This window comes from Takifugu rubripes, chromosome 10, assembly GCF_901000725.2.
Source record: "Takifugu rubripes chromosome 10, fTakRub1.2, whole genome shotgun sequence".
Classification (NCBI taxonomy): domain Eukaryota; kingdom Metazoa; phylum Chordata; class Actinopteri; order Tetraodontiformes; family Tetraodontidae; genus Takifugu; species Takifugu rubripes.
Window position 1 is genome coordinate 2,754,643 of NC_042294.1, and position 12,302 is coordinate 2,766,944.

A 12,302-nucleotide genomic window follows, 5' to 3' on the forward strand; every position below is an offset into this window, starting at 1 on the left:
GTGTCGCCGGCGTTGGAAAAACCTTCTCAGTGCAGAAGTTCTGTCTGGACTGGGCAGAAGGTTTGGAGAACCAAGACATCAGTCTGGTGCTTCCGCTCTCATGCAGGGAGCTGAACTTGATCAGAGATGAGCAGCACAGTCTTCTCTCACTGCTTCATGTTTTCCATCCAACATTACAGAAGATCAGAGCAGAAGATCTGACTGTCTGGAAACTTCTGTTCATCTTTGATGGCCTGGATGAAAGCAGATTTTCACTGGATTTCAACAACCATCAGGTCATCTCTGATGTCACACAAGTATCGTCAGTTGACGTGCTCCTGGTGAACCTCATCCAGGGGAACCTTCTTCCCTCAGCTCTCATCTGGATCACCTCCAGACCTGCAGCAGCCTATCAGATTCCTCCCTCGTGTGTTGACAGGATCACAGAAGTACGAGGCTTCACTGACTCCCAGAAGGAGGAGTACTTCAGGAGGAGGTTCAGTGATGAAGATCTGTCCAAGAGAATCATCTCACACATCAAGGCCTCCAGGAGCCTCCACATCATGTGTCTGATCCCAGTTTTCTGCTGCATCACTGCTATAGTTCTGGAGGACATGATGACCAGAGACCAGAGAGGAGAGCTGCCCAAAACCCTGACTGACCTCTACTCACACTTCCTGATGGTTCAGATAAAGAGGAAGAAGCAGAAGTATGGAGGAAAGCAGAGACCAGAGGAACTGACTGAGGCTGATAAAGAACTCCTTCTGAAGTTGGGTCGGCTGGCGTTTGAACATCTGGAGAAAGGAAACATCATTTTCTACTCAGAAGACCTGGAGCAATGTGGACTGGACGTCTCCGAGGTGTCGGTGTACTCAGGAGTTTGTACAGAGATCTTCAAGAGAGAGAGTGTGATCTTCCAGAAATCAGTCTACTGCTTTGTTCATCTGAGCATTCAGGAGTTTCTGGCTGCCGTCTACATGTTCCACTGTTACACCAGGAAAGACACCGTGGTTATAAATCAGTTCCTAAAATATATTTCCGGGTTTACATGGTTGTACACAAATAACGATCCAGTCACATCTCTTGATGACTTCCTCAGGAGAGCACTAATGGAATCTCTTGAAAGTAAAAATGGCCACCTGGACTTGTTTGTTCGCTTCCTTCATGGTCTCTCTCTGGAGTCCAATCAGAGGATCTTGGGTGGACTGTTGGATCAGATGGACAGCCACCCAGAAACCATCCAGAAGGTCCTCAACAACCTGAAGGAGGTGAACAGTGATAAAGTCTCCCCAGATAGAAGCATCAACATCTTCCACTGTCTGACAGAGATGAAGGATCAGTCAGTCCATCAGGAGATCCAAGAGTTCCTGAAGTCAGAGAAGAAATCAGAGAGGAGACTGTCAGAGATCCACTGTTCAGCTCTGGCCTACCTGCTGCAGATGTCAGAGGAGGTTCTGGATGAGCTGAACCTGCAGCAGTACAACACCTCAGAGGAGGGACGACGTCGCCTGATTCCAGCTGTGAGGAACTGCAGGAAGGCCGAGTAAGTCCAGATGTGATTAAGAACACAGGCTGTTAACAGCAGACATGAGTGACTCTGTCAGGAAAAGCCTCCATTGAGTGATCTCACCAGACACTTTGTTCTTTTCGTGTTGTCCAGTGTTAAAAGCTTTTAAATTCTATGTCTCACTATGAAGGTTAAAGGTCATCTTGTTCTCAGCTACAGCTGAGAATTTAACTTAAAAGCCATCTCTGTTCTGTTTTATACCTCCTGAAGAACATCTCCATTTCTGACCGATTATTTTTGGGTGACTATCTGAAACACCAGATGTTCTATCGACTGTTTTCCTGTTCAGGTTTTCAGAAACGAGTGTCACGACTCAACATATCTGCTCATATCTAACAGGTTGTATTTTGTCTTTATTCAGTTTGAGCAGCTGCAGTTTATCAGAGATCAGCTGTGACTCTCTGGCCTCGGCGCTGAGGTCCAATCCCTCCCATCTGAGGGTTCTGGACCTGAGCTACAACAGTCTCGAGGATTCAGGGGTGAAGCTGCTCTGTTCTGGACTGGAGAGTCTCAACTGTAAGCTGGAGACTCTCAGGTCAGTTCAGCTGTGTCTAAAGTCCGTATTTCATTCATCAACAAAGATTCCAAGCAGATTTATTTGTAACTGAGCAAAGCAAAATCTGAACACGTCTGACTGAAACAAATGGGATTTATTGTGGTTTTTAGATTGATTGACTGCAGTTTATCAGAAATCAGCTGTGACTTTCTGGCCTCGGCACTGAGGTCCAATCCCTCCCATCTGAGGGTTCTGGACCTGAGTTGGAACCAGCTGAAGGATTCAGGAGTGAAGCAGCTCTGTGGTTTTCTCCGGGATCCTCTCTGTAGGCTGGAGACTCTCAGGTCAGCTCTGAGTCTGTTTTGACCACAAACATTGTGTTTCATCTGTGGATTTCTAATTCACCTGTAGACGTCCAAGCTCATGATATAGTTGGTTGGAAATCAAACGTATTTAATTTGGATCATCCAATGTTTTCCAACCTTCACCCTCATTCTCTTCTGCCTATAATTTATTTGTTTCACTTTCCTTTTTAGTTTGATTGACTGCAGTTTATCAGCGATCAGCTGTGACTGTCTGTCCTCGGCGCTGAGGTCCAATCCCTCCCATCTGAGGGTTCTGGAGCTGAATGACAACAATCTCGAGGACTCGGGAGTGAAGCCGCTGTCTGATCTTGTGGAGAGTCCAATCTATAAACTGGAGACTCTGGTCAGCAGATGATTTAAGTCGGTTTTGATTTGGATCAACTCGCAATTAAATAAATGTGTTTCCCGTATCTTTGAGAAAAAAAACTCAATCAGATCATAACTGCCATAAAATCATTTATGAAAGTAATTCTTCTTTAGTCTATATCATCAGCAGTTACGTTTCCTCTGTGTGAAGGATGACAAGAACACAAGGAATGTTGGAATTACTGAGGTCAGGGTCACAGTGTCCCTGGATGTGCTGTTATCCAGGTGGTGTCAGTGGTAACTCCGAATCCCACAACTGAGTGAGATCAGTGATTCCTGCTGGAGCTCCGCTCCATTCTCAGGTTTGTAGGTGTAGCATGAAGTCAGGCCCACTGCTGCTTTCTGCAGCTTTAGGAGAACAAGAATAGATTTTATCAGCAGACTGTGAGAATAAACAAGTGAAGTTCATTCCTGATTGTAGCAGGAACCTCTGCACAGGTAAAGCTAACACAACCAGCTTGATCAAATTAGAAACACAACAGACAGTAGATGGGGTCAAAGAGTAAAGATGCTTTTTGTAAAAATAAAATAACAATAAAAAATACAGCTGAGGCTGAAAGTGTCTAAAATAGTCCAATAGTTTAATTATTTATCTGTCTTCACTCTAAACAGGACTTTAAAATTCCTCTTCTGTGATTAAGAAGCTCACCCATTTTCTTTCCACATGTCAAGCTTTGCGTCCTTTCTGAGGTTCTGGCTTCAAACATAAGCTATTCTAAAAACGGAATAATTAAAACAACAAAAAGAATAAGCTTAGAATAAGCAAGGGATTGTGCAGTACGCAGTCAAAGATTCTCAATTTAAATGCTCTTTTTTGTGAACTTAGATTTGATATTATTTTAATTTGAAACTTTACTGTGTTTGCTTACGTGTTTATCTGCTTTGTGTTATATGACTTAGGATCGAAACATTTTTACATGCATATTATGGGATAACTTAAAGTACATTTGTGTAATGCTAATAGTTTAATATCATACTGTCAAAATATTTGCATGAGGAAGTTTATGTAATGACAGAAACTACATTTTGGGTACAAATAAAGTTGATGAGTCCTTATATTTTCTGATAAGTTTCAATGTATTTGTTATTTTACTCTTTATTGACAGATTTAAATGAAATTTTAACGCAAAATTGTCTTTGTTTACTTCCGGTTGCTGTCGCTAGTTTGCGGTCACGTGAGCTAAGTCTCGCTAGCTTGTCACTGACGGTGGTTGTCAGCGCAGCATCAGCGAGTCTCCAGCCCGGACGCGGCTCCTTCGTGCGTCCACAGAGGCTCCGTCTGTCTCCTACTGACTTGTATCTCTACATTTTGTCGTCGCTGCTGGTTGTCAAACGTTTGCTGGAACTTGTGGCGCTCGGCTGCCGGCGACGGCAACTATATCTGTTTTAAAGAAGCGGAGGAGACCGCGGAGGAGGTTCCGAGGATGAACCCTCAGTGCGCCCGCTGTGGGAAGATCGTCTACCCGACAAAGAAAGTGAGCTGCCTGGACAAGGTGAGCTGGATGACCCGGAGAAGCGTCCTTTTAGTCCGTTTTTGCGAGGATGACAGAAACGGGAACCTTTGGGCAGGTCCTGTGAAGTTGGACACGTCGGTGATTGAGAAGTGGAAGGAAAACGACCCTTAAATGTTGGGGTCCAGGGTTGTGTCTGGTTTGTCCTGCAGGGGGCGTGAGGAGCTCAATTGGCGGCAGCTGGTGCTGAGGCAGGCGCACCTGTGGGCAATTAACACCTGGAGGAGGGAGCGCCTGGCGATCAGGGCCAGAGGGTTGCGGCTTTGTTGCTCTGTCTTCCCGGCACGTTTAAGGTCTTCACGCCGTCTGCTGGACCTGAGAAGTGTAGAACCTGTCTCCCGATCTCTTTCTGAGCTCTGGTGCTCTGAAACATCTCCGCTTCCATTTTCAGCTGTTTTTATTCTCAATAACATCAAATCATCCATCCATCCAAATCGTGGTCCTGTTGGACCACCAAAGGACAAACACTTTCCATTTAGCACGGACAAAAAAAATAAAGCTGTGGGGAGAGTTTGAGGAGCGTTTTTGAGGAACACGCTGCCATATTGGGTCCAAGCTGCTGGGGTTTTTGTTTTTTCAGGTGAATCGGTGGGCAGCGGCGTTACCGCCTGTCTCTGCCCCCCCCCTCTCCCCGTGGTCGTGGTCACGCCGGGCATCTTTACTGGTCCCGTTTTAAACAGGTTCTGTTGGGAACAGGTGTTCTCCAGAACTGTATTCCAGGCTGCTGTGCTGAAGGGCTGTTTTCAGTAGCAATAGAGCCAGAGTGTGCCTGCTCCATATGAACCCCCCCAGGCCGTGCTTTCCTCCTGGCTGAGCCATAATCAGCTCTGGATGGACTGGTTCACGCTTGGACTGAGTCAAGATTTGATAGCTTGACTGATTCTTACAGTTTTTGATCAAAACCCCATCTGCTGATTCCAGGAGATCTTTAAAGGATCTCAGAGCTTCAGATTTATGAAGCCTGCTCAGCCCCCGGCAGCGCTGATGAAATTCCTTCATTCCTTCAAAAAAGCAGAACATGAAGCTCCAGAAAAGGTTTTTGTATCAAGTTTCCAACAGAATGAGGACAAGTGGGTAAAAGCGCCACTTTAAAGCCTCCACGCCTCAGAAAACATCCACCTTTAGGATGCCTGACTTTAGAGGATCATCGGTTCGCTCCGAGCACAAGAACAAACATTTTTAACCTCAGTCCAAGAACATCTGACCTGAAATGATCAAAAACCTTCAGCGTAAAAAGATGGTGGAGAGAAAGCTGCTGGGAGGTTCTCAGAAGAGAAGTGGCATTAAAGCCAGCTGGAAGAGTCCAGCCTGCTTCCTGCTCCTCCAAACAGGCGTCTCCACACCAACACGGAGGAACACGGGCTTCTGTTCTTCCTTCTTCTCTTCTGACTATTGTGTGTTTGATGAATGCAGCATCCACTCACTGTCCCCCCCCCCCCCCCCCCTCATTTACACTGCTCCTGGTTTCACAATGGTCGTCAAACTGGTTTCACCAGCTTCACATCAGTCGCTCAGAAAGCTCATATTTGGAGATAGTTGCCTTTTTCGGATTGTCTCGCCCCGAATTTCAGATGGGAAGAATTTTTTTTCTTTTCCATTTGGAAGACAAAATGTTCAACATGATAATTTCTGAAGAGATGAAAATATGACACTAGAGGTCAGAAACCTTTGAACTCTGACAGTTCAAAGCTGAAGAATGAGATGATCCTCCCCAAAGGGATGGCGAGGTCCAGACAATAAACCTGAGTGTTTTTGTGTCCGATTATTAACATGTTCCATGCTTTTCCTTCTGCAACAGTTCATCACACCTGCTCAGGGAAACCTCGGTGTAAAGGAGGTGAAGCCGTGCCTCAGTGACTCTACTTTGGTGTTTTAGAAACTAACAGTTATTATATGAATATAAAGAGTGCACGTGCGCGCAAACGTGTGTATAAACACTTAATACACGCGTGTGCGTGTATGTAGACTTTTTAGTACTTTGGGTTCATATACTTTTTAGTATTTTGCAGATACGTGTCTGTTTATAAACCAGATCCTCCTGTAATAAAGAACTAAAGGCTGACTGTTGTCACGTGACCTGTCTCCATCTGTGTCCGATGATGGAACCTGCCTGGAACATCTGGTCCACAGAAAATGCAAAACAGCTCACAGAACTGGTCCAGTTCAGACCCAAAAATGACAATAAATAATGAAAATGTGTGACGCAGTAGAAAAATGGACGAACTTTCTATTGGTCATTGACAGTTTCAGTCGTCATCAGGATTCATCAAAAATATTTAAACCAACAAACTACACACAGAACCGCAAAGTTTAGAGCTTAAAGGGAGCGACAGGTGAAGATTTAAAGCTCAACGCAGCTGAAGTTCCAAAAAGGAGAAATATCATGTGGTGCTTTACCGCCACCCGGTGGACACGCCTGGAACTGCAGACAATAGTTAAACGCGCTCCGACACATTCTGACCTCTGCTGCTCCTCCTGGACTCCAGGGCTGCAGAAATGTGCTGCTTTTACAAGTCTTTCAAAATCTGTGACGCATCATGAATCTTATTTATTTAACCAGGTTGAATAATGGTGGAGAATGGTGTCCAAAAAGCGTCTTTATTTTAAAGTGAACAAGAACAGTTCGGTCCGCGTTCACAGAGAGGCGGAGAGACCTCGAGAGAGTCCAAAACAAGTCCGCGAGGAAAACTCTCAAAAATAGTCAAGCCACAGAAGTCAGGGTTTGGCGATGAGGCCGAAAACACTCCGCCGCTGGCAGACGGGAGTTCTGTCCTTAAATCTAACGGGAGATTGAAGAGAGACCGCAGGTGCGTGTGTCTGCGGGGCCAGCTGTGGCTGATGAGCGGCTCCTCCACGCCCCCTGCAGGTAGACACCAGCAACAACGGTCCCAGAAACTGGGAACCCAACAAACGAGTTTTTAAAAGTATTCCTTTCAGACTAAGCAGGAAGACTGAAGACCGACAAGGTGAGTGGAAACGAAGAGTATTATTGAAAAGAATTGACAGTTGTGTTTGGAGATAAAATCAAGATTTGAATTAATGAGACTTCACTGAGTTAATGAGTTTCAGCACAAAACATTGTTATATATTATAAATGAATCGGTCTTATTTAACTTTCTTATAGTCTGGCTTTAGTTATAGTTGAATAGTCTTTCTAAGTGAAGTTTAGTTTATTTTTCTGCTCTTTGCAACTGATTCTAAAAGAACTTTAAACCCTCCCAGAATGCTTTAATGGTAGTAATATATACGCCATAAAGCTGTTGATTAGGTTTTAAAAGTGAAAGTATTCTGTTCAGACGAAGCAGGAAGAGTGACATTATGTGACAGGTGAAAAGCTCTTAGAGTTATTAGAGTTGTTCAACAGTCCAGGTAACAGCTGGATATTTTGGTATTATTTAAGACAGAAAACTTTAAAAATAACTAAATAAATAAATCCACACAGGATCACAGGACACCAACAGGATTTTGGTTCATGTTGCACGTTTTCTCACAGTGGTTTATTGTTCTATGTTGTGGAACCACTGTGAAAGAAATGCAGGAGTGGGTGTCATTGCTTTCATCTATTTTAAATAGAGCAGTGATCTTTGAGGACTTGGATCATAGAAATAATTGAAGAGGGGAACAAATGAGGGAAGTTAAAAAGTCCTGACTAGTATGTTTATGTAGCACCAGATAATTTATTGGCTGAGCTGAAGACAGTCCTTTCACCATGTTGGCCTGTGGAAAACCAGCGTTGTGGGCCCGATGGACCAGCGTCCCCGTCGTTGAGTTATTAGAGTTGTTCAACAGTCCAGGTAACAGCTGGATATTTTGGTATTATTTAAGACAGAAAACTTTAAAAATAACTAAATAAATAAATCCACACAGGATCACAGGACACCAACAGGATTTTGGTTCATGTTGCACGTTTTCTCACAGTGGTTTATTGTTCTATGTTGTGGAACCACTGTGAAAGAAATGCAGGAGTGGGTGTCATTGCTTTCATCTATTTTAAATAGAGCAGTGATCTTTGAGGACTTGGATCATAGAAATAATTGAAGAGGGGAACAAATGAGGGAAGTTAAAAAGTCCTGACTAGTATGTTTATGTAGCACCAGATAATTTATTGGCTGAGCTGAAGACAGTCCTTTCACCATGTTGGCCTGTGGAAAACCAGCGTTGTGGGCCCGATGGACCAGCGTCCCCGTCGTTGCCGGACCACCGTTGGCCACCAGTTGGGTTTTGGGATCAAAGTGGGGGCGTTTCCTGTATCCGGTTCTCCTCACGGATCCATGACTACAACATGTTGCTGCAAGTGCAGAGACGTTTGCTCTGGAAAGAACTTTAGAGCACATTCAGTGCTGCAGGATGAGGGGCTGGAAAAGGTGCCAGTTCTTTTCTCACTGCAGGGAACAGTTAAAAAAAGCAGCTTAAACTCTGAAAACATGAAAATTATACAGAGACATCATTGATTTATTGATTCAGTTGTTATCCAGAATGTATTAGAAATGTTCCTGTTTGATAAAAATGCAGTGAATTGGGATTATTTAACTACAACCTCTACAGATTATTTACCTTCATCACAGTCTCATCACTATTTCTGATGTTTCCTCAGGATGGACGAGGACAGAGCAGAGTCCACAGTGCCCAGCTGTGTGTCCCTGAAGAGTGACCGGTCCAAAGACGAACCTTTAAAGTTCGGTATCGGACCTCAAGGCTCACCTTTAAAGTAAGGTTTTCTGAACCACATAACTGTTGGGATTTCTGGGTTGTGTCTGTCTTTGGCCTGCAGGGTGCGGTGTTGAGCACAATTGGGTGCAGCTGGCACTGCAGGTGGGCGCACCTGTAGGCAATTTACATCTTGCTGCCTATTTAAGCAGGTTGTGCCTGCCTGTCAGTGCCGGGGTGTCTGTTCGTGTGTGGTGTCTGTTCGTGTTGGGAGCTAGTTTGGGTTCCTTGGTGTTGGCTCCTGTTCCTGTGTTCCTGTTGCCTTGGAGGGTCGCTCCTATTCCCGTGCTTCCGGTTTCCCTGGAGGACCGCTCCTGTTCCTGTGTTCCTGTTGCCCTGGAGGGCCACTCCTGTCCCCGAGCTTCCGGTTTTCCTGGAGGGCCTCTCCTGTTCCTGTTCCGTGTCTCCTGGAGGACCGCTCCTGCTCCCCTGCAGTCTAGGAGGACTGCCTCTGCCCTCAGGGTCTCGGGGCACGTTCGTGAGGCGAGCGTGTCGCGCCGGACTCCCGGGTCCTCGCCGGTCCAGGAGGACTGCAGCGTGTGGAGGACTCACCGGTGTTCCGAGTTCCCGGCAGTCCAGGGGGACTGCGTCTGGTTTGGGAACTCGCCGATGGACCTGGGACGGGCGGACGCTGCCTCCCGATCCCCATGCGGTCCAGGAGGACTGTTTCTGTTGTGTGCTCCCCTTCCCTGTAAATAAAGCCCTTGACTTCTCCACCACTGTGTCCTGGCCTGCGTTCGGGTCCGCTACCACCATGTATCGTAACAATAACTCTGCCTTAGAACATTTCACAACCATACAAAACATCATTTTGTGGGTATTAGCCTCTACTATCGTGAAAAATGAAATTCATCAGGTCCTTAAAATGAAACGGTGCACCAACATGTCAGGCGTTTGCTCCCATTAACTCCCATGTTAATTTTAGTGTGGTAAATCTTTTAAAACTGATAATTGCTTGTGTTTTTAACTGGTCATTTCTCCTACATGGGTTAACATCATCTCACAAAAATTCCTAGGCATATATTTTAAAGTTTCCCAACAATATCCATCATTGCAGAGTGCTACAGCTCTCCATTTAGATACGGATGTCCCCCGCCTCCCCCGGGACATGGTCAAAGCTGTCCCGGAGGGGTGAGTTGAAGCTCCTTCTGACGGGAGACTCCGCCAGGCGTTCCCAGCAGACCCTCACAACACGTTTGGGTCTGCCGGGTCTGTCTGGCATCCTTTCCCACCATCGGAGCCAACTCACCACCAGGTGGTGATCAGTTGACAGCTCCGCCCCTCTCTTCACCCGAGTGTCCAGAACATGCGGCCGCAAATCCAATGACGCGACCACAAAGTCGATCATCGATCTGCGGCCTAAGGCGTCCTGGGGCCAAGTGCACATGTGGACGCCTTTATTCCTGAACAAGATGTTTGTTATGGACAATCTGAGACGAGCACAGAAGTCCAATACCCTCCTGGGCTACCACCCTATCGTGGTGGAGGGGTTTGCCTGTCCCAATGATCCTAGGAGCTCCGTTGTCTGGGGCTTTATGCCCCTGGTAGGGCCACCCATGGCAAACAGGTCCTAGGTGAGGGACCAGACAAAGCGTAGCCCAGGACCCCCTAATGAAGAAAAACAACATTGGTGCCAAGTTTCCCTTGCCCGTATGCGGGTCACCGGGGCCCCCTCCTGGAGCCAGGCCTGGGGGCGGGGCACGTTGGCGAGCCCCATGTGGCCAGACCTCTGCCCATGGAGTCCAGCCGGGCACAGCCCGAAGAGGCAACATGGGACCCCCTTCCCGTGGGCTCACCACCTGCAGGAGGGGCCAGGGGGGTCGGGTGCATTGTGTGTCGGGTAGCGGCCGAAGGCAGGGACCTTGGCGGTCTGATCCCCGGCTGCATAAACTGGCTCTAGGGACATGGAATGTCACCTCTCTGGTGGGAAAGGAGCCTGAGCTGGTGTGCGAGGTTGAGAAGTTCCGACTAGATATAGTCGGCCTCACCTCGACGCACAGCAAGGGCTCTGGAACCAGTCTTCTCGAGAGGGGTTGGACTCTCTACCACTCTGGAGTTGCCGATGGTGAGAGGCGATGGGCAGGGGTGGCAATTCTGGTTGCTCCCCGGCTCAGTGCCTGGATATTGGAGTTTACCCCGGTGGATGAGAGGGTAGCCTCCCTTCGCCTTCGGGTGGGGGGACGAATCCTGTGGCCCAAACAGCAGTTCAGCGTATCCACCCTTTTTGGAGTCCTTAGAGGGAGTGCTGGAGAGTGCTCCTCCTGGGGGCTCCCTCCTCCTCCTGGGTGACTTCAATGCTCAAGTCGGCAGCGACAGTGAGACCTGGAGAGGTGTGATTGGGAAGAACGGCCCCCCTGATCTGAAATGTTCCTGTTTGATAAAAATGCAGTGAATTGGGATTATTTAACTACAACCTCTCCAGATTATTTACCTTCATCACAGTCTCATCACTATTTCTGATGTTTCCTCAGGATGGACGAGGACAGAGCAGAGTCCACAGTGCCCAGCTGTGTGTCCCTGAAGAGTGACTGGTCCAAAGGTGTAATAATAACCTTCAGAAGTTCAGAGAAAATGTAAGAAAACTAAAGCGTGATGATGTGTTTGTGTGACAGCTGTTAGTCACATTAACAGCAGCAGGTTGTGAGTTTATTATTGGAGATGTTTAACACTTAAACCTCAGACAGTCATATAGTTACATACTTAATGAGAATATTGTTGATTAGAAACAAGAATCATGTTTAAACTGAAAGATGAATTCAGACATAAATGCTGGAACAATATTGAGTCTTGATCAGGTTTTTTCATCCTATAAATCAAAGGACTAATAGAGATCTGTTTCATAGTGAGAGGGGGGAGCACATCCTATCAAACTGGGACCAGTCAGCTCCACCAGGAGACTCCTCTTGTTCACAATCTGGAAGCAGATCTGGAGATGCTGAAATGCCCAAACAAAGTAAAATTGTTAAATATAAAAATGAACTAGTGATGTCATGAATTTGTAGTTGTGTTGATGATTTATTATAGATGGAAATCATTGGTTTACTTATTTTCAGGAGGTGATCTGCAGGAGGTGAGAGAAGGTCATAAGATGAGTCTGAAGAGCAGATGTGAACATGTGACTGAAGGAACTAATGAAGCAGGAAGTGGAACCCTGCTGAACAAGATCTACACTGAGCTCTACATCACTGAGGGACAAAGTGAGGAGGTGGACACACAACATGAGGTGAGACAGCTTGAGAGAACCTCCAAGAAGAACATCCAGGACACTCCAATCAAGTGCCAGGACATCTTCAAAGTCTTATCTGAGCAAC

The 12,302-nt window shown here is 46.3% G+C and overlaps 2 long non-coding RNA genes across 2 annotated transcripts; both read left to right on the forward strand.

Moving 5' to 3' along the window:
• Positions 1-2,020: 2,020 nt before the first annotated feature.
• LOC115251251 (uncharacterized) lies at positions 2,021-3,837 on the forward strand. The gene is made up of 3 exons (XR_003889819.1): positions 2,021-2,081; positions 2,213-2,386; positions 2,579-3,837. It is a non-coding gene; the product is annotated as an uncharacterized lncRNA (long non-coding RNA).
• Positions 3,838-7,211: 3,374 nt separating this feature from the next.
• Positions 7,212-11,878, forward strand: LOC115251256 (uncharacterized). Its single transcript, XR_003889825.1, has 4 exons — positions 7,212-7,250; positions 8,879-8,992; positions 11,463-11,564; positions 11,835-11,878. It is a non-coding gene; the product is annotated as an uncharacterized lncRNA (long non-coding RNA).
• The last annotated feature ends 424 nt before the right edge of the window (positions 11,879-12,302 follow it).